Here is a 20,280-nt window from a genome sequence, read left to right as displayed (position 1 = left end):
CGCTTTGAAAATGTGAGAGGGTGGTAGAGAAGAGGACCTGAGGGAAGGTGGGCATAACACACCAGGCACGTGTTCTCACACACACACACACACACGGCTCAAACAGCCTCTAGGGAAACAGGAACAGAGGGTGCTGTGCTCACACATACACACACACACACACACACAGTGTTGACACTTGTCTTTGTGTGTAAACTGGGAGTTTAGCCTTTCTATACATACACAGCACAAAAATAAAACCTAAGCTCTTTTTTCAGAATGAAACCAAAAATGAAAATCTAGGATCTAATTTAAAAGGGACATGACTTGAAAAAAAAAAATATTTACATTGATCTTTTGACTTGTGAGAGGTCTTTGTACCATTAACCCTTTCACACGTAAGTTTAAAATATTCTAACTGACCCCCCAGCGTGAGTTTTTCAAGGCGACCGTTATTTAAAACTTGCCACTTTAATGTTTCCATGGTGACGCGTCATTGCTTGTCACGTGACGCAGCACATCCAGAACAGAGCGCGGAATGAATGATGATCTGCTTTTATGTCATTTTTCCTTTTTTATTAAAAATATTCAAAAATGTATTAGCTATATCATGAAACACTGATATTCCGATTGTCAAATATGTGCAAATGGATGGGTTTTGTGGTTTAGACATCTTTATAACGATCGCGTTAGTTGAGCTGTATGCACAATGGGCGGCGCCATTTTAGTTTCGTTTTCAGTTCAGAGAATCGGATCTGTTGGATTTATAACGTCAATTCATCCACTTCTCACGAAATACATGATAGTAAATGGCTGGTGAACTGGGAGAAGAATAGGATCAAATGTTAAGCTACTTACACAATGTGTATCTGATATGAATAAAACGTGTCGTCTTATTATAACTGAAAGGATTATTATTGCCGCTTCTATAGACATCTGTGTGTATTTTACAAACTCAAAATCATTGTTTTGCTAGTACATATGTGTATTTAAATGTCTGAAACCTAAAATAAACATTATGTGGTTGAAAACACTCAATAGTTGTGATGTATGACAGCACTGAGTGCGTCTGTCTCTGGCTGAGCGCCAGCCAAGTTCGAATTTAGCAGTTTCTGACGTGTGCACTGAACGTTCTAATCACACCGGTGTGATCGTACGCTCCAGGGACCAGCCAAGACTGATCACACTGGTGTGATCGTACGCGTGAAAGGGTTAAAAAAACGTAGCAAATTTTATAGTCCTCCACATTATAAACAAAGCATTTATTTAATCAAACTCAAAAAACGGTTAGTTTTGATATTGCAGCGTTTGTGACGTCACATGGGAAAATTAATTTGCATATGCCTGCCTCCAGAGCGAGACATCGACGAATAGTTCTACATCATCTCCTCATAGGCTCCGCCCACTGGCGTTCAGTCGCTTAACGGCGGACATTTTCCTACACTGGATGGGAGCGTTGCGTTAAAAACATAAAACCCATTATAATCACTGACGCTGTCTACACTGACACAGTTTACAGATGCGTGTTCACGATGGACGGGTGGAAGAATGTTCGGGCGTTTATGGGTGTTGATACTGTTTCCTATGTAGTGACCTTAGCCAATAACTCTGTCTGAAAAATCATTTCAGACAGAGGTTCAGAATTATTATTTTCAGGTTGAAAAGAATAATTTTTCCACATATATTTGTTTTTTTGCAAAAAAACCCAAAACAATTATAAAGTTGACCTCAACATTTTGAATAGCCCCATTAAACCTCGAAATAAAAAGGATTTCAACAGACCTAATCAAATACCGTTTTTCGAATTCATTTAATTGGTTTTTGCTCACAAAATGATGAAATAAAAAAATCAGGTTTCTGAACGCCACAGAAACAGCTGCAGATAGAAGCGGAAGAATAGAAAGGAGTGTAACCTCATGAAACAAATCATTTTTGTCAGAGAATGCATTATAAAGATATTTTTAGCCCCATTTTTAGATGTCTTTCTGTGTGGGCTGACCTGGAAAATGCCTGTCAAAGAGAGAAAGACAGTGAAAGAGGAAGATACATACAGAAACATAACCAAGAGGTCTTTCTACTGGACATGGCTGTCCTTACTTGACATTTAAGAAGAAAAAGAGTGCAGGTAGTGTGGGACATGGAGAGTAAAAACAGGGGACAGTGTGTGTATTCGCTGTCAATCGAACACACAAGAGAGAACGTCTGGCCAGAAAGGAGTTTGGAGATGAGTCCACAATGGCTCCCCTGTCCAGCGATGACAGGATGGGGCGCTTGGTGTCAAAAGGTAACATGATTGAGAGGAAAACCAAACGACAGGATGTGGAAAGAGATTCAACTGTATGTGAACATTAAAAAAGGAGGAAGTGTTGAATACAATTTTAATTCTATTCTCATGTACGTAATCATACACTCGAATCACTCGATCATACACAAAAAATGCTGGGTTGTTTTAACCCAACTTTGGGTCAAATATGGACAAACCCAGCCACTGGGTTACATTTTTAACCCAATGTTTGGGTTTGTCCATATTTGACCCAAAGTTGGGTTAAAACAACCCAGCACTTTTAGAGTGTATTTGAATAAAGGTTATTTTTCCTAGGCCGTACACCACTTTTGGCCACTACTCTGTGCAAATATTTGTGTTGGAGAGTATGTAAGTATATATACATATTAGGGCTGTGCAAAAATTAATTGCGATTAATCGCATCCAAAATAAAAGTCTGTGTTTACATAATATATTTGTGTGTGCTGTATATAATTATTTTGTATATATAAATACATACACATGCATGTATATATTTAAGAAAATGTGTTATTCTTTTATAAAATATTTATATTTATAAAATTTAGATTATATATATATATATATATATATATATACAGAATTTAAGCGCAAATAATTCTTAAATATACATGGATGCATAGGTATTTATATATACAAAATAATTATATGCACACACAAATATATTATGTAAACACAGACTTTTATTTTGGATGCAATTAATTTTTGTACAGCCCAATATATATATATATATATATATATATATACATATATAAATATCTTAATAACTTTACTACTTAGTTAACAGACTTTTTCGCATCACTACTCCAGTCTTTTATTCAAAAATTCATTGCAATATGCTGATTTGCTGCTCAAAAAACATTTATGATTATTATCAATGCTGAAAAAATTTTTTTTGTTTTGCATTTTTTTCATAATTTTTTGATGAATAAGTTCATAGAAGAACTTATTCATCAAGAACAGTAGTGAATATATATATATATTATAATCAGTCAACATATATAATTATTGTCTCAGGTTGGCCCTTCAACCTTCCAAAATCAATTCCATCTATTTCAAGAAGCTCATTTCTACTTTCCACTCACTGACTTCTACCTGGAAGGAGATATTGCTCCCAAATTCATCCTCGACCGCCCCTTTCCTCTCTCATATTCATTTTCTCTCTCCTCGGCTGCATCCAATCTTTATTTTTTATTTTTTTATTTTTTTATCATCTGTTCTCATCATTTCTCTCCGCATTACCAAGCCTGCCTTCTCTCTTCTCTCAAGTGCTTACATAATCTATTATTTCAGCCCCGGTTCCTGGATGTGACCTTGCTCTGCCCTCTGGCCTTTAACAGGGCAGAAAAGTGTGAATCTGCACACGGGACGCTCTTCTGTGCATCTACTTTAACAATACAGCCAGTGATGCATGCATTCGAGTGTGTGTGGTTATTGTTTGCGTATTTCATTTTGCATGTGCGTGTTTTTATGTAAACCTGGGCTTTAATCGATACTCGTGCATCTGAGTGTGTATACATAGCCAAAAGTAGACACGCGCACACACACAGCGAGGCTCATCAGCAGATGCCAGTGGAATTACACACTCCCTCAGTGTTAGATGTCAGGGCTCGTAATCAGGCCGACCACAGGTGTCTGTAGACCGGAGCGCTCCAGCAGAAATATACCCTCTCCTCTGATATCCCAAACGGGGGGAATACGAGTTCAATCTGCTACCTGTGGCTCACCCTCTTTACAGAAATACGATTCAGAAAATCAGCTTGAAAGAGGGATGAGATAGCCAGATGGCTTCCACCTGATGTTTTCATGCCTCTCAGCTTCTCCTGAGTGGAAATGGGTAGAAATTAGAGAGCGCCGATAGGAAGAGAGCACCCAAGTGACTTTGATGGACTGGATATAATCGAGCTCTATTTAACAGCATTAAAGATGCCTGGCCGACCTGGTGTGTGAAGTGTGTTTCTATTATACGACGTGGGGAGATGTAAATTGGAATTAGCATTAGAGGCATTTCTGCTAAACTGAGTATTGCTGCAGTCCAGCATGGATCTGTAATGATTTCAGGGGTTTCTGCGCTTTGATAAAGTGCTGAGGACGATTCTTGGTACTGAAAGAGGGATGGATTAAAAGAGAGTCGGAAAGTCATGGTTTGATGGTAATTACATAGTATTTTAAAGATGGTTGCGGTCAGGCTCAAACCTTGTGTTTCAAAAAACACTACATTTCAGGAACTGGGATGCGTTGGACTGCGTTGTTGATAATGAGGCTTTATGTACGGTAAGGTCAGACAGACAATTGCATGTGACATTACTTCTATTATTAATCAACAAGTTTCCTACGCCCCATGAGGCCTTGCGTCAAAAGTGGGCGCGACTTCCGGTTGGAAGTAAACAAAGCACGACTTGACATGCTTGACACTCGTTCATTCAACAGTTGACAGTCATTCAAGTTAAAGCGATCCAAACTAGCTAACGATGTGGGAACACAACCTCAACGAAATTCAAAAGGGTGAAATAACAGTACCTTTACCCTCCACAGTAGTTGATTGGGAGTATTATAATAACATTATTAATTATCAATACTAATCAAGGCATGGTGACAGACAGTTGTGCGAGCTGACAAACAATTAAAATAAAAAATACACACTTAGTCATTGTGCTTTGGAGTTTATTCAAAATTATAAATGAATGTGCTACTTGAATACATTAACTGGCACATTTGGTATTCTGTCAACACAGGCTTTGATCCTGAGTTTAGGTGTAACATCAGTAGCGAACAGCCAAACACATGCTGATAGAGTTTATAAAATATAAAGAATTAAAAAAAATGTACACAGGAAGATTCGTCGTCTTTTGGGAGGTGATGGAAACTAACGTTACAGTCGTTGGCAGGATCAGAGACGGGCTCTGGCAGGATCACTCTGATTTCGTTTTCAGCTTATGTTCAAAACAATCACGTTTAAGCCACTGAACTAGTTTAGTCCGGTTATACATACAACCGCGAACACCACATATTGTCCCTGAGCTCCGTAACGACATCTCTCATAAAGATTTGCGTCTTTAAATAGTAAAATAATTCTCAGAAAAACAGCTAGCATCTTCGCTAACTAACACACAAAATACCATTGGAATGCTACTTCCGCCGCGTCACCGGAAGTTTCACCCACTTTATTTTTTACAGGAGCGCCCCTCGGAAACTTGTGGATAGTTTACTAAAATCAAGCTCAATGGAGTCTCAATTGAACATGAAACATACAGTACATGTTTTGTCCAGCTGCATGTGAGGCAGTAAGTGCATCGCATCATGTTTTCATCAACTTACAGGTTATAAAGTATATTGCAGCTATGTCGGCGCACAGTTTATTCTGTCATTCATCATGACGTTATAAAGACGAAGTGCTTCGCACAGGCTATTTTAGACAATATTGGCTATGGCTCAATGACAAATACCAGAACATGGTGTGTTCACACTCAAATACACGTCTAGTTAGACGCTTGAACCACTCGCGAAGAAAACAACAAGACAATGAAGGTCCCAAATACAGAGGAAAGCCAAACGTATATTGTCATACGTATATTGTCATCGCTTTCATCATCAACTTCCTCACTTATTTTTCTCCAAACCAGACTGATCTCATGAAGTAGCGTGTGTATGACACGCCAATTCGTATTTCCATTTTTGGCGAGCTATCAAGACGCATGATCGCTTTTCAGCGTGTTTATGAACGCCGTTATGTATAAATATATGACTTACCTCAACCCCGTCCCTAAACCTAACCGTCACTGGGGTTAATGGCATTTATGACTGTTCCCTTACCATCCTAGGAAAAAAAAAAAGATCGCTCCCCAGATGTACTGTAGATCTACGTTTTGCTTCGTTTCGCGCGGACATTTGACGTTGTGTACAGACACGCGGAATCACTCAGACGTTAATGGCGTAGACATACACGCGGATAGCTCAAAATGCGTAGAGATAACACGCCACTTGACTCGAAAGTGGCATGCATGTTTACGCAAAAGTCATGATGTCATGCTGTCCAAGCTATTTCCATTTTTGCCCGGTCTCTGTAAGCAAACAACGTAGTATCGTATATTTCAGGGTACCCACAGACGGCAACAATTAGCATCTCCATTTTCGACAACAGTGATGGACCGGACGTATAAATTAGCTTTTCGTTGAACAAAGCGTCATGCCAATCTTCCGCTCGAGTTCAAATTTTTCGACTTTAAACTCAATGCGTCACAAAAATCGCGTCATTTGCGACGCCGGTGCGAATGATGCGTCTATTTGCGTCTTTGCATTGACTTTGTATTTAATCTACTCACGCAAATAATTTCTTTTTATTTATTTATTTATTTATTTGACAGGGACAATGCAAACAAACATAGTGTCAAGACCAAGCATGTCACTGAAGTGTTGCATATAAAGTTTATAGCTATTGCTAATTTTCAACTCCTGCCCCTGGAAGGGCTTTTATACACAATAAAATTTACACGATTAACTACTTCAAAAATAATAATAATAATAATAATAATAATAAAAATACTAATATAAACATACATAGGCCTACATATCATATACAACTCTAATAATTAAATATAATTAAAAATGAGTACACTTTTGGTTTATTTTTAACCAATTTTTAAGCCTGGAAAAAAATCCAAATGAACACACCATAAGACACTCTTCGCTGCTCAAATACATCAAACATTAGCCTATGTTGTTTCTTGAGCGTAAATAAAGCGCTGTACTTATTCAAAGAACCAGTTCATTATTTCCCATTGCATTGCAAACAAGCAAAGACGCTCTAAACCGCGTGCGCACTTCATTCACTATCGAGGGGGGGGGTGGAGTTATGAGGTTTGACTGACAGTTTGAGAAATCCAACGGATTTACAAGCTTTAGTCACATGCTCTATTTAATACTTTTCATTGGTTAAATATTTGCAAAACCCACAGACAGATGTGGCGACCAATAGTAATTATTTGAATTGATTGAATGTTTGCTATATCACTGTAAAAAATATTTTCAAGATTTGTCATCACAACATATTTTCTTTTGTCAAATCAACTTTATAATAATTTATTTAGTTGAGATAACTTATTATTTTGAGTTTCTGATGGTTAAATTAATCTCCTTCATTGTATTAACTCACTTTTTCCAGTTCAATCAACTTAAAATTTTAAGGCAACCCAGGTTACTTACTTTTTTAAGTTAAACCAACAATATTTTTTTACAGTGTAGTAATCACAACATTTTTTCTTTTGTCAAATCAACTTAAATAATTTATTTAGTTCAGACAACATATCATTTTGAATTTCTGATGATTAAATCAATCTCCTTCATTGTATTAACTCACCTTTCCAGTTCAATCAGCTTAAAATTTTTAAGGCAACCAGGTAACTTACTTTTTTAAGTTAAACCATCAATATTTTTTGAGGCCAAATGAACGTGAGTTTGATCAAATAAAGCTATCCCTCAACAACCATTGGTTAATATTATGTGATAACACACACAGCCTAAGCTAGGGTTCCTCAGTCCTGGTCATGGAGAGCCAGTTTTCAGCAGACTTTAGTTTCAACTCTAATTAAAAGCACCAGAATATCAACTAATCACGGTCTTTGCTTTGACTTATTTAAAGCTAGGTGTGTTGGAGCACGATTGGAATTAAATTATGCATCCGAAAGCTGAAACATTTTGCAGCATTAGAAGGAACACTGTAAAAAATATTGTTGGTTTAACTTAAAAAAGTAAGTAACCTGGGTTGCCTTAAAATTTTAAGTTGATTGAACTGGAAAAAGTGAGTTAATACAATGAAGGAGATTGATTTAATCATCAGAAACTCAAAATAATAAGTTACCTCAACTAAATAAATTATTATAAAGTTGATTTGACAAAAGAAAATACGTTGTGATAACAAATCTTGAAAACATTTTTTTACAGTGAAGGAAGGCCACGTGCAAGTCTTATGATCGTGTCACATCCCATCCACTGAAATCCCTTCAGCTGATCGATTTTTGAAGGCAGCATTGATTTATCCTTCGCTACCTGTACCATCCCACATGCTCTGCTTGAGCTAAAATATAAAAGCAAGAATTAGTATTGTAGTAATTATATCTCTAAAGCAGGGCAGAGAGACAACACGACGCAGGCCTCTGTGGGGAAATTGTCTGGATAAACGCATGGTCCAGTATGATTATCAGTTTCATATGTTATGATTTTTCTCCAAAGCAGTGGTAAGGTAGCCTGGTTCTACCAGACTCTCGTACATACATTTCATTTGTACAGAGAGTCTGGCCTCCCTCAATTGAGAAACGTTTCCTTCCTTGTAGGCGGGTTCACTATTAAAGTTCAAATCTATTGGATCTGCCCAGAGTCACTCACGATCTGCCATAGCCAATCGCTAATGTGTGGTCGTGAGTGATGTATGTCATGCGCCAAAACGGCTGGAAACAACCATAGACAGTAAAAGAAACAACAAGTCCGAACTCCGAATGATCAGAGGATTAAATTTACAATAGGATTTCAGTCAACGAGAGCTGCAGGTTTTGTTAATCTAGGAACAATTATTAATTCGAAATGTATATTTGACATGAAGGACAGTGATTATTCAGTCAATGCTGTAAGTTACAGTGAATGATCAGTCTGTCTGCAGATGTGTAATAAACAACAATTTTTCATATTACGTATTTTTGTTTCTTAATTACCTTAATTATGGTCTTCAAAGTATGTGTTTGTACATTTTTATATGGCATTTAGTTTTTTTTTTTATTAAAACAAATTAACCATTGACATCTAAAACTGAAAATCAAATATAGTCTCCAAAGTATGGGTTTTCAAATTTTTATTTATGACAATTTTTTTTTTTTAAATCACAACCAATTTGTATGATTTACAACATGTAAAACTGACACACCAACCTCCTGCACGAGTGCACAAAGGGGCTCAAAATGTTCTATTCATCACAAGAATCAGTAAATTTACTGTTGGGAATCTGAGCGACTGACATGACTCCTGAGCGGATCTTCAACAATAGTTTAGCAGCCAGGACTCGGGGCTTCCGAACACCGCGAACACCAGGCTAAAGTCCAAAATGTCACGGTCATTGTGCACGAGCTGCCCAGCACAAACTTCCAACTTTTCTGCCTCCTTCACTTGGTCCTCCGTTGTGCAACAAGAGGTGAGACGACAACAATCCGGCTTTAAATTCTGTATATTTGGCAGTTTCTTTTCCAACAACGGACCGAATAGCTTTTCTCACGTCTTTCTCCGCTGCCATTACTGCACTCAAACTGACGCACTACATCAACGTCATCGTTCTCAGCCACTCCCTCTATTCGCTGATTGGTCCTACAAAAAATTGATTTCTGGAAACCTAAGGATATGGAGCGGTCCCAGACGCAGTACTGAAGGAAAATGAAATTGAGCGGAAGTGCGTAGGCGGGCGCAGCCAGGCTAGTGGTAAGGGGGGCTGCAGGATGGATTCAAAGTATTTAAATAATTAATTATCACTAATATAATCAAACTAAAATGCTAAAAAAAGACAAATCAAGGTGTAAAGTGGCCTTTGAGTGAATCACTGCAGCAACACCATTATATTATAATCGTGGTAGTGTCCAAAAAGCCACAGAACTGATAAACCACACGGTAATATTGCACAAAATACAGAAAGAGAGGAGGCTGAATGAAAGTGGAAGGAGTGTTTGGTGTAGATAGAGAGAAAGTGAGTGGACTGGGATGGAGTGAATGTGTGAAAAGAGGAGTATTTGAACAGAGCAGAGCTGGATGGGATGACATTTAGGTGCGGCGGTGGAGATGCAGACGGCATGAAGGTTAAAACTGTTTCCCCGGTAACCCCCGCCGCTCCGAATTCAAGCCGGGTCTCCAGAGAAACATGAAGCCCGGCGAAAAATATCTGCCTGTTCAGTTATAAAGACTGCAGAGAACTGTCATTAGACTGACATCAGCTCTTTAAATCCTACATACAGCTGAGCTGACATGAGCCAAGAGCCCGTTTTAATGCTTGTTCGAACATCATATTCTACGAACTAATACACTTAAACAGTCCAGTTTTATAGAAATAATCCAAACTAAACCTTTCTTAACCAGTATTTTTCTTTACAGTCCCCCTAGTCAATCATTTTATCCATTAAAAAAATTCAAAAAAAAAAAATCCTTGTAAAAGAAATTGTCATGCCTTAAAATAGCTTAAATGTAACTCGACACCCTTGCCTCATTTAGTATATGCGATTCTATGAATATGTAAATGAGCCCCGCCTCCACTGGTTGATGATCACACATTGATCTGATTGGTTACAAGGTAGTGTGTGACGTCAGAAACACCAGCGATTTCAAACCGTGTTTTTGAGACTGTCTTTGGTTCACTGCAGTTTTAAGGAGAAAATACTCAGCAATGCTGTCCACTTATGAATTTACACATGATTTGTCTCAAAGTATAATAAAAACACCACAGAAACATATAAACAACATCGATTTTCACCACAGGGGGTCTTTTAAGCATAAATATCCACTGTAAAAAAACTAATAAATAAAGGCCAATGTGGTTGAAATAAAATCCCAGAAATTCACAGAATAAATACCTTTTTCAGTTTTACAGGACGCCTGTATATTTTACAACGTATAACTGTACATTTCATTCAGTGCTATAATGTTAGTATACCTACTTTAACTACCAAAATCTACCGCATATTCTTAAGATGTACTAATAATACCCACCACAATAATAGAGGTGGCACAATAGAAAGCCACATGCTAAATAAGTGATTGGTTCATAAAACACGACCTATACTCATATATAGATGGTGTACAGGGTCATAAACACAAACAGAAAACACCATCAGGGTAACACAACACCACAGCGATATAATAAACATTCATTAAAAACAGTAACAATGTTAAATCCATTTACTATTTTACATAAATGATAGTTTTACTGGCAAAAACCATATATTTGACATATTTTACTATACAAGTGAATTAAATATAATGTGATGTTAAATACCTAAACAGAATTTAGGTAACCAAACTGTTGACGGTATCCATTGACTTACAGATATATGGGGCGCATCAACTATTTGGTTACTCACATTCTACAAAACATCATCGTCTGTGCTCAGCAGACGAAAGAAATTAACACAGATTTGGAACAACTTGAGGGCGAGTAAATGACGACAGAATTTTTGGGTGAACTATCCCTTTAAGACGGGGGTGTCCAAACCTGCTTCCTGCAGTATTTACCTCCAAACAGCTCCAACACACCAACCTGGAAGCGTCTAGCGATCCAGACAGCCTTGATCAGCTGGTTCAGGTGTGTTTAATTATGAAGGCGCTCCAGGAGCAGGACTGGACATCCCTGAGTTAAGTCAAATCTGAAGGAAACACCTGTTAGGAGAAGCTCAAAGCCACTTTTACCTCAATGCGGCAACACATGGCATACTCCTCACATTACACATCATCAAAATATGAGGTACATATGGGTCTTCGTGTTTTTGCATCAGTGAGATGCAAACACTTTCAAAGACTTGTCCTCGCATAACCAGACGGCATGAGGACTCGTCGCAGCTTTCATTAGCCAAGGAATGACTGACATGGAAAGCAACCAATCACAGTTCATCTTTATGGGCTTGAAAATGTAACATTTATATTCCTACAATGACAGACGTATTTTAACTTCACATACTTCTGAAAATCCTGTGTTTAGTTGATCCTGAAAAGCGCCCAGTCACATGTAAACATGACGGCGTTCTTCTTCCATGAGGGGGTTTGGCTTCACGGCATCTTTGTTTCCGGACGGACCGATAAGAACGTGACACACGCATCTCCGATCAGATGACGAATTCGAAACTCCTGAAGGGTTTCCAATTTTCTGTGCCATTTGCATCAGACGTTCATCAGCCAACGACGTCTAAGGCTGAGACTATTCAAAGACTCACCTGTGCAGGGGAAATTACTAAACATACAGTAGATAGATGAGTCTCAGGACAAATGTGTATTTTTCAATGTGAATAATGCAAAATGCAAGTAAATATTAATAAAATGTAATAATTAATAAAAAATTTCATTTAATATGAATATTTTAGGTAACATTTATGAGAGAAAAAAAGTGCCATCACGATTAATTTTTAAGTAACAATTTGAAAAAAATTTCGACTAAATAGTACTGTGGTGTTGGAGCACAAATTTTCCATGTAAAGTCTCAATTAATATGAGATTCTTTTATCGGCATGCATAATAATTATAAAAGAATAAGAAAAAGGCTGTAATCACAGGCTGTATTGGTGAGCAAAAACAATCACAACTCCGACAGCGAAGGCAAACACTCCATTGTGACTTATGAGGCCTATTAATGAGTCTGCAAGAGATTGTGTGTATGAGTGCACGCATGACAGATGCAGGCTAATCTTGCTGATTTAATGTAATCTAGCTCGTTTTAAGTGACTTTTGTTTTCCTCCTTTTCTCGCTGATGTTGCAGTAATCCTGTTAAAACACACAAAAGATGCCGCTAATCACCTGGATCAAAATAATACATGTCACTGTCACTGAGAGTGTTCCAGCACGCCATCATCCTCTTCTCCTTCTCTTCCTCCTCTTCTTTTTATCTTCTACTCTTCTCTTGCTCTCCTCCTGGTGTGTCCCCAATAACTTTTTCAATACCTCAATTCAAAGGAAATCTACAGACTCTCCCACAAAATAAGCAAAAAAAAAAAAAAAAAAAAAAGCAAATGTACGCAATCTTTTTTTTCCACACTCTCATGGTGCGTTCACACCGGACGCAAATAGCGTCAGGCGCAAATGATTTCAATGTTAAGTCAATGCAAAGACGCGTTACGCGCATAAAAAATTCCTGCGGCACAGTAGACGCGTATACGCCACATTCGCACGTCAAGTTCGCGAATTGAGCGTCTGCCGCGTTAAAGGGTTAGTTCACCCAAAAATGAAAATTAAGTCATTAATTACTCACCCCCATGCTGTACCAACCCCGTAAGACCTTCGTTCATCTTCGGAACACAAATAAAGATATTTTTGGTTGAATCTGAGAGCTGGATCAGTCCTATATAGACTGCCTAAGGGACTGGCTCTTGACGGCCCATAAAGTCATTAAAGAAAAGGTTTAAATATTCCATGTGCCTACAGCGGCTCAATTATAAGTTTATCAAGCGACGAGACTACTTTTTGTGCGAAAAAAACATAAATAACGACTTTATTCGACTATTCTATTACTTCCTTATGGGCACATGCGCGAGAACTGAGACGAGGACGTTCTCATTCGTCTACTTCTTGTTACCGGCTGCTCACCGCTTAGGAGTTTTACCGCCCCCTACCGTATAAGATGATGATCCATATATAAGGCGCTCCGGATTATAAGGAACACTGTCGTTTTTTGAGAAGATTAAAGGCTTTTAAGTGCACCTTATAGTGCGGAAAATACGCAAATTGAAAAGCGTATGTACAGCGCGCATCTTCCTCTGCTTGTAAACAGAAAGTTTTGCGCTTCCAGCTATATCAGCACATCATCTTATACGGTAGGTGGCGGTAAAACTCCTAAGCGGTGAGCAGCCGGTAACAAGAAGTAGACGAATGAGAACGTCCTCGTCTCAGTTCTCGCGCATGCGCCCATAAGGAAGTAATGAAATAGTGGAATAAAGTCGTTATTTATGTTTTTTTCGCACAAAAAGTAGTCTCGTCGCTTGATAAACTTATAATTGAGCCGCTTTAGGCACATGGAATATTTAAACCTTTTCTTTAATGACTTTATGGGCCGTCAAGAGCCAGTCCCTTAGGCAGTCTATGTAGGACTGATCCAGCTCTCAGATTCAACCAAAAATATCTTTATTTGTGTTCTGAAGATGAACGAAGGTCTTACGGGGTTGGTACAGCATGGGGGTGAGTAATTAATGACTTAATTTTCATTTTTGGGTGAACTAACCCTTTAAGCGCGAATGATTTAGTTAGTGCTATTTGTGCATTCACGCGTTTGACTCGAATTTGCGTCTGCCGCCCGAATTCGCGTAAATTCGCGCCGCGTAAACCAATCAGGAGCCTGCTGCTTGCTCACGTGGTGAAGGATCTGGATGCTTCAATAAATTATTTTGTAATATGACTAAATGCCTGTTGTGGTTCTAATGCACAACAAAGCAAATATTTTATCACTCAAAACTTTATTTCAATACACGAGACGTGTTCATTTTGTATTGAATGTTATTTATTCCATATCTAGATTATATGAAATATTATTATGATGTAAAGACAACCAACATACATGTGCATAAGTTCGTGTCTGGACGTGAGAGAGACAGGTTAATAACTTTGAGGCTGGCTCTATTTATCACCAAAAAAATAAACGACAGATTAGATGGATGAGGGCGAGGGTGATCCTCACTCTGATGTGGGACAACAGGTCATCAAACTGGGCACGGGACAGGCGGAAGTATCGCTGACAGCGGCCGTCATCCAGCGCAGCTCCTGGAGCGAGCAAATGGTGAAGTTAGGCAAACGGTTCGCCTCCGAAGGGTCCGGTGGACACAAATACGGCCGCGATGATCTCCACGCCGCTGTTCTAGCACTCCAGAGTAAATACAGAGCGGTGACTCTCTCGATGAATGCTCGGTCGACATAAAAAAATGGCCATTAACGGATTTCATTTCTGACGCGCGTGATGCGCGTAAATTTCGCTTTAAACTTTTTTTTTTTTGACGTGCGAATTAACAAAAGTGGTCAAGTGTCAAACTAAACGTGGTAGACGCGAATTTGACGCGCTATTTGTGTCCGGTGTGAACGCAGCATTAAAGGTGCAGTAAGCGATATATGAAAAATGCTGCTGAAAAGTGGATTGGACCAAGCACACTTCTAGCCAATCAGAAGAAGGGGGCGTGTCCACCATAATGGGGAGGAGAGAGAGAGAGAGAGCAAGAGGGAGACTTGAAGGAAGACTGTAGAAAGAGAGATGGCTGAGAGACATTACTAAAGAGAAAGGTCAGAGGAATTTGACTGGGAAAAGAAGCTTTTAGGACGCGCGTTAACATTAGAAAAGCTTTCCAGCGCTGGAGAGACAGAAGCGAGAAGGCCGGATTACGGATGCTGTTTTTGCTCCATACGTGAGTAACATTGGTTTCACAGAACCAAGATATGCTGTTGTAATATTAGCTCTATAACAGGACAGTGTGAGTGTCATTGCTTGCTGGCGACTTACAGCGAACTCTTGCTTGCATTTACTGTACGTTTGTTCTTCCTTGTCGTTTGTCATATTCAGCATTGCTTTGCTTCAGCTGTGATATAGATACACTTTTGCATTGTGTGTTCATGCATTTGGGGGTGGAGCAATGGAGGGAGGGGAGTGTTTGTTTGTTTTGTTTGTTTACATATCAACAGTGTTTGTCAGAAATCACTTACTGTGCCTTTAAAAAAGATATAAGGTCAGACTAGTTCTCTCTTCACATCTTAAAACTTCCATCTTTCTCCCCATTGCTCTTTCCTTCTCTGCCTCTCCCACAGCTTCTACTTCCACATTCATCTTTCTCCAAAGCACCAGGAGAGGTACAAGCCCTGTGTGTGTGTGTGTGTGTGAGTGTGTGTGTCTGTTTTTGAATCTAATTTGCATTCACAGCCACTTGCTGCCTAAGCTGCAGCAGGCACTGAAGAGACGGCCCTTTGAGCTACACGGATTGCGAGAGCAGGGGAGAAAGAGAAGAAACAATTGAGAAAAAAAGCAGCAGGAGGAGAGAGAGAAAGAGCCTGAGAGGAAAGAGAGAAGGAACGAGAGGCCAATGGCTCTGTGTGTGAGTGTACACGCGCGTGTATGTTTCCATGTTCCTCTATGAGCGAGAGTAAAGACACAGGGTGGCATTTTTGAAGCCTGTTACCACCCAAGACAAATAGCAGCACGTCCTAAGATTTTAGAAAAACTCTGTTATAAAAAGTGGATTCGACCGAGCACCAAAACACACTTGTAGCCAATAAGCAGTAAGGGGCGTGTCCACTAACGATGTGGAAGGAGAGAGAACTCAGTGCACTAGACATTAGCAGAACGAGGGAGATGGCAGAGAAAATACAAATGAGGAAAAGAACAGAGTAATCTAACTTTTAAAAGAAGGTTTAAGATCAGGCAAGAATCTGGAGAGACCTTAAAGTCCCCCTGTGGTGGAAATCCAGCTTTTAATGTTTATGCCAGAGGAGAACTAGGCCCCGACTGAGCCTGGGTTCTCCCAAGGTTTCTCTCCATTGGGTCACCTGATGGAGTTTTAGGACACCATGTGTTCACCTGATGGAGTTTATGGACACCATTGGGTCAGTTGATGGAGTTTTAGGACACCATTGGGTCACCTGATGGAGATTTAGGACACCATTGGGTCACTTGATGGAGTTTTAGGACACCATTGGTTCATTGGATGGAGTTTTTGGACACCATTGGGTCAGTTGATGGAGTTTAAGGACACCATTGGTTCACCTGATGGAGTTTATGGACACCATTGGGTCAGTTGATGGAGTTTTAGGACACCATTGGGTCACCTGATGGAGATTTAGGACACCATTGGGTCACTTGATGGAGTTTTAGGACACCATTGGTTCATTGGATGGAGTTTTTGGACACCATTGGGTCAGTTGATGGAGTTTTAGGACACCATTGGTTCACCTGATGGAGTTTATGGACACCATTGGGTCAGTTGATGGAGTTTTAGGACACCATTGGGTCACCTGATGGAGATTTAGGACACCATTGGGTCACTTGATGGAGTTTTAGGACACCATTGGTTCATTGGATGGAGTTTTTGGACACCATTGGGTCACTTGATGGAGTTTTAGGACACCATTGGTTCACATGATGGAGTTTATGGACACCATTGGGTCAGTTGATGGAGTTTTAGGACACCATTGGGTCACCTGATGGAGATTTAGGACACCATTGGGTCACTTGATGGAGTTTTAGGACACCATTGGTTCATTGGATGGAGTTTTTGGACACCATTGGGTCAGTTGATGGAGTTTTTGGACACCATTGGGTCAGTTGATGGAGTTTTAGGACACCATTGGGTACCTGATGGAGATTTAGGACACCATTGGTTCACCTGATGGAGTTTATGGACACCATTGGGTCAGTTGATGGAGTTTTAGGACACCATTGGGTACCTGATGGAGTTTTAGGACACCATTGGTTCACCTGATGGAGTTTATGGACACCATTGGGTCACTTGATGGAGTTTTAGGACACCATTGGTTCACCTGATGGAGTTTTTGGACACCATTGGGTCAGTTGATGGAGTTTTAGGACACCATTGGGTACCTGATGGAGTTTTAGGACACCATTGGTTCACCTGATGGTGTTTTAGGACACCATTGGGTCAGTTGATGGAGTTTTAGGACACCATTGTGTACCTGATGGAGTTTTAGGACACCATTGGGTCACCTGATGGCGTTTTAGGACACCATTGGGTCACCTGATGGAGATTTAGGACACCATTGGGTCACCTGATGGAGATTTAGGACACCATTGGGTCACTTGATGGAGCTTTAGGACACCATTGGGTCACCTGATGGAGATTTAGGACACCATTGGGTCACTTGATGGAGTTTTAGGACACCATTGGGTCAACTGATGGAGTTTTAGGACACCATTGGGTCACTTGATGGAGTTTTAGGACACCATTGGTTCACCTGATGGATATTTAGGACACCATTGGGTCACTTGATGGAGTTTTAGGACACCATTGGGTACCTGATGGAGTTTTAGGACACCATTGGTTCACCTGATGGCGTTTTAGGACACCATTGGGTCAGTTGATGGAGTTTTAGGACACCATTGGGTACCTGATGGAGTTTTAGGACACCATTGGGTCACCTGATGGCGTTTTAGGACACCATTGGGTCACCTGATGGAGATTTAGGACACCATTGGGTCACCTGATGGAGATTTAGGACACCATTGGGTCACTTGATGGAGTTTTAGGACACCATTGGGTACCTGATGGAGTTTTAGGACACCATTGGTTCACCTGATGGCGTTTTAGGACACCATTGGGTCAGTTGATGGAGTTTTAGGACACCATTGGGTACCTGATGGAGTTTTAGGACACCATTGGGTCACCTGATGGCGTTTTAGGACACCATTGGGTCACCTGATGGAGATTTAGGACACCATTGGGTCACCTGATGGAGATTTAGGGTACCATTTGGTCACCTGATGGAGATTTAGGACACCATTGGGTCACCTGATGGAGATTTAGGACACCATTGGGTCACTTGATGGAGTTTTAGGACACCATTGGGTCACCTGATGGATATTTAGGACACCATTGGGTCAGTTGGAGTTTTAGGACACCATTGGGTCACCTGATGGAGTTTAAGGACACCATTGGGTCAGTTGATGGAGTTTTAGGACACCATTGGGTCACTTGATGGAGTTTTAGGACACCATTGGGTCACCTGATGGAGATTTAGGACACCATTGGGTCACCTGATGGAGATTTAGGACACCATTGGGTCACTTGATGGAGATTTAGGACACCATTGGGTCACCTGATGGATATTTAGGACACCATTGGGTCACTTGATGGAGTTTTAGGACACCATTGGTTCACCTGATGGAGTTTTTGGACACCATTGGGTCAGTTGATGGAGTTTTAGGACACCATTGGGTCACCTGATGGAGTTTAAGGACACCATTGGGTCACCTGATGGAGTTTTAGGACACCATTGGGTCACCTGATGGAGTTTTTGGACACCATTGGGTCACCTGACGGAGTTTAAGGACACCATTGGGTCACCTAATGGAGTTCAAGGACACCATTGGGTCACCTGATGGAGTTTAAGGACACCTTTGGGTCACTTGATGGTGTTTTAGGACACCATTGGGTCACTTGATGGTGTTTTAGGAGACCATTGGGTCACCTGATGGAGTTTTAGGACACCACTGGGTCACCTGATGGAGTTTTAGGACACCACTGGGTCACCTGATGGAGTTTTAGGACACCACTGGGTCACCTGATGGAGATTTAGGACACCACTGGGTCAGCTGATGGAGTTTTAGGACACCATTGGGTCACCTGATGGAGTTTTAGGACACCACTGGGTCACTTGAATGGAGTTTTTCGGTTCCTTGCCTCTGTTGCCTTTGGCTTGCTCAGTTGGGGATTTTCAAATTAATTAACCAATCAGTAATACCCTTGATCAGCTCTACCAAACGTGGATGTTTTTCCACTAAGAAACCAACATTGTTATTATGTTTTGATTGATACTGTGAAGCTGCTTTGATGCAATCTATATTGTGAAAAGTGCTATATAAATATACTTGACTTGTGTTTTTTTGTTTTTTTTTTACTATGCTTTAAGACAAATCATGTGTAAACTCATAAGTCGACAGCATATTTTCTCCTTAAAGCTGCAGTGAACCAAAGACAGTCTAAAAACAGTTTGAAATCGCTGGTGTTTCTGACGTCACAAACTACCTTGTCCAAACAATCAGATCAACGCGTGATCGTCAACCAGTGGGTGAGTGGAGGCGGGGCTCATTTACATATACATAGAACCGCGTATACTAAATGAGGCAAGAGTGTCGAGTTACATTCACGCATTTTAAGGCATGAACAAATTTGTTTTCAAGGAAAAAAAAAACATTTAAATATGTCATTTTGGTGATTTGGTGTTTTATGGGATGAAATGATTGACTACATGGGGACTGTTGCTTTATTTCTTCTTGATACGTAATGTCGGTTTCACAGATATGCTGTCTTTTGCTTGAATATACTAATATGACATCATCTTTGTTTGTTTGCATTATTAATATTATAAGCCTGGATTGTCTAAACCTGAGTCCGAAGCTATTTTCAAGAAACGGCTGAAGAAGTATCTTTTTCGGCGACACTTGACCCATTCCAACTATCTCTTTAACACTTTAAAAAGTGTGGTAAGACTATATGTATATTGGCTAAATATCAGTATTGACCACTATTCATTTCTAACGGTATTTAGCCATTTGTACAGAAATCGT

At 39.8% G+C, this 20,280-nt stretch overlaps 1 protein-coding gene across 6 annotated transcripts in view; it reads right to left on the bottom strand.

Annotated features, from left to right (window-relative positions):
* nlgn2a (neuroligin 2a) overlaps positions 1-20,280 on the bottom strand; it is a 291,636-nt gene that overhangs the window by 112,061 nt on the left and 159,295 nt on the right. The gene's annotated exons all lie outside the window — the stretch shown is intronic.

Source organism: Pimephales promelas, chromosome 1 (genome assembly GCF_988280905.1).
Source record: "Pimephales promelas chromosome 1, fPimPro1.hap1.1, whole genome shotgun sequence".
NCBI classification, from domain to species: domain Eukaryota; kingdom Metazoa; phylum Chordata; class Actinopteri; order Cypriniformes; family Leuciscidae; genus Pimephales; species Pimephales promelas.
Note: the sequence above shows the minus strand (reverse complement) of the source record. Positions and strands in the feature narration are given on the sequence as shown.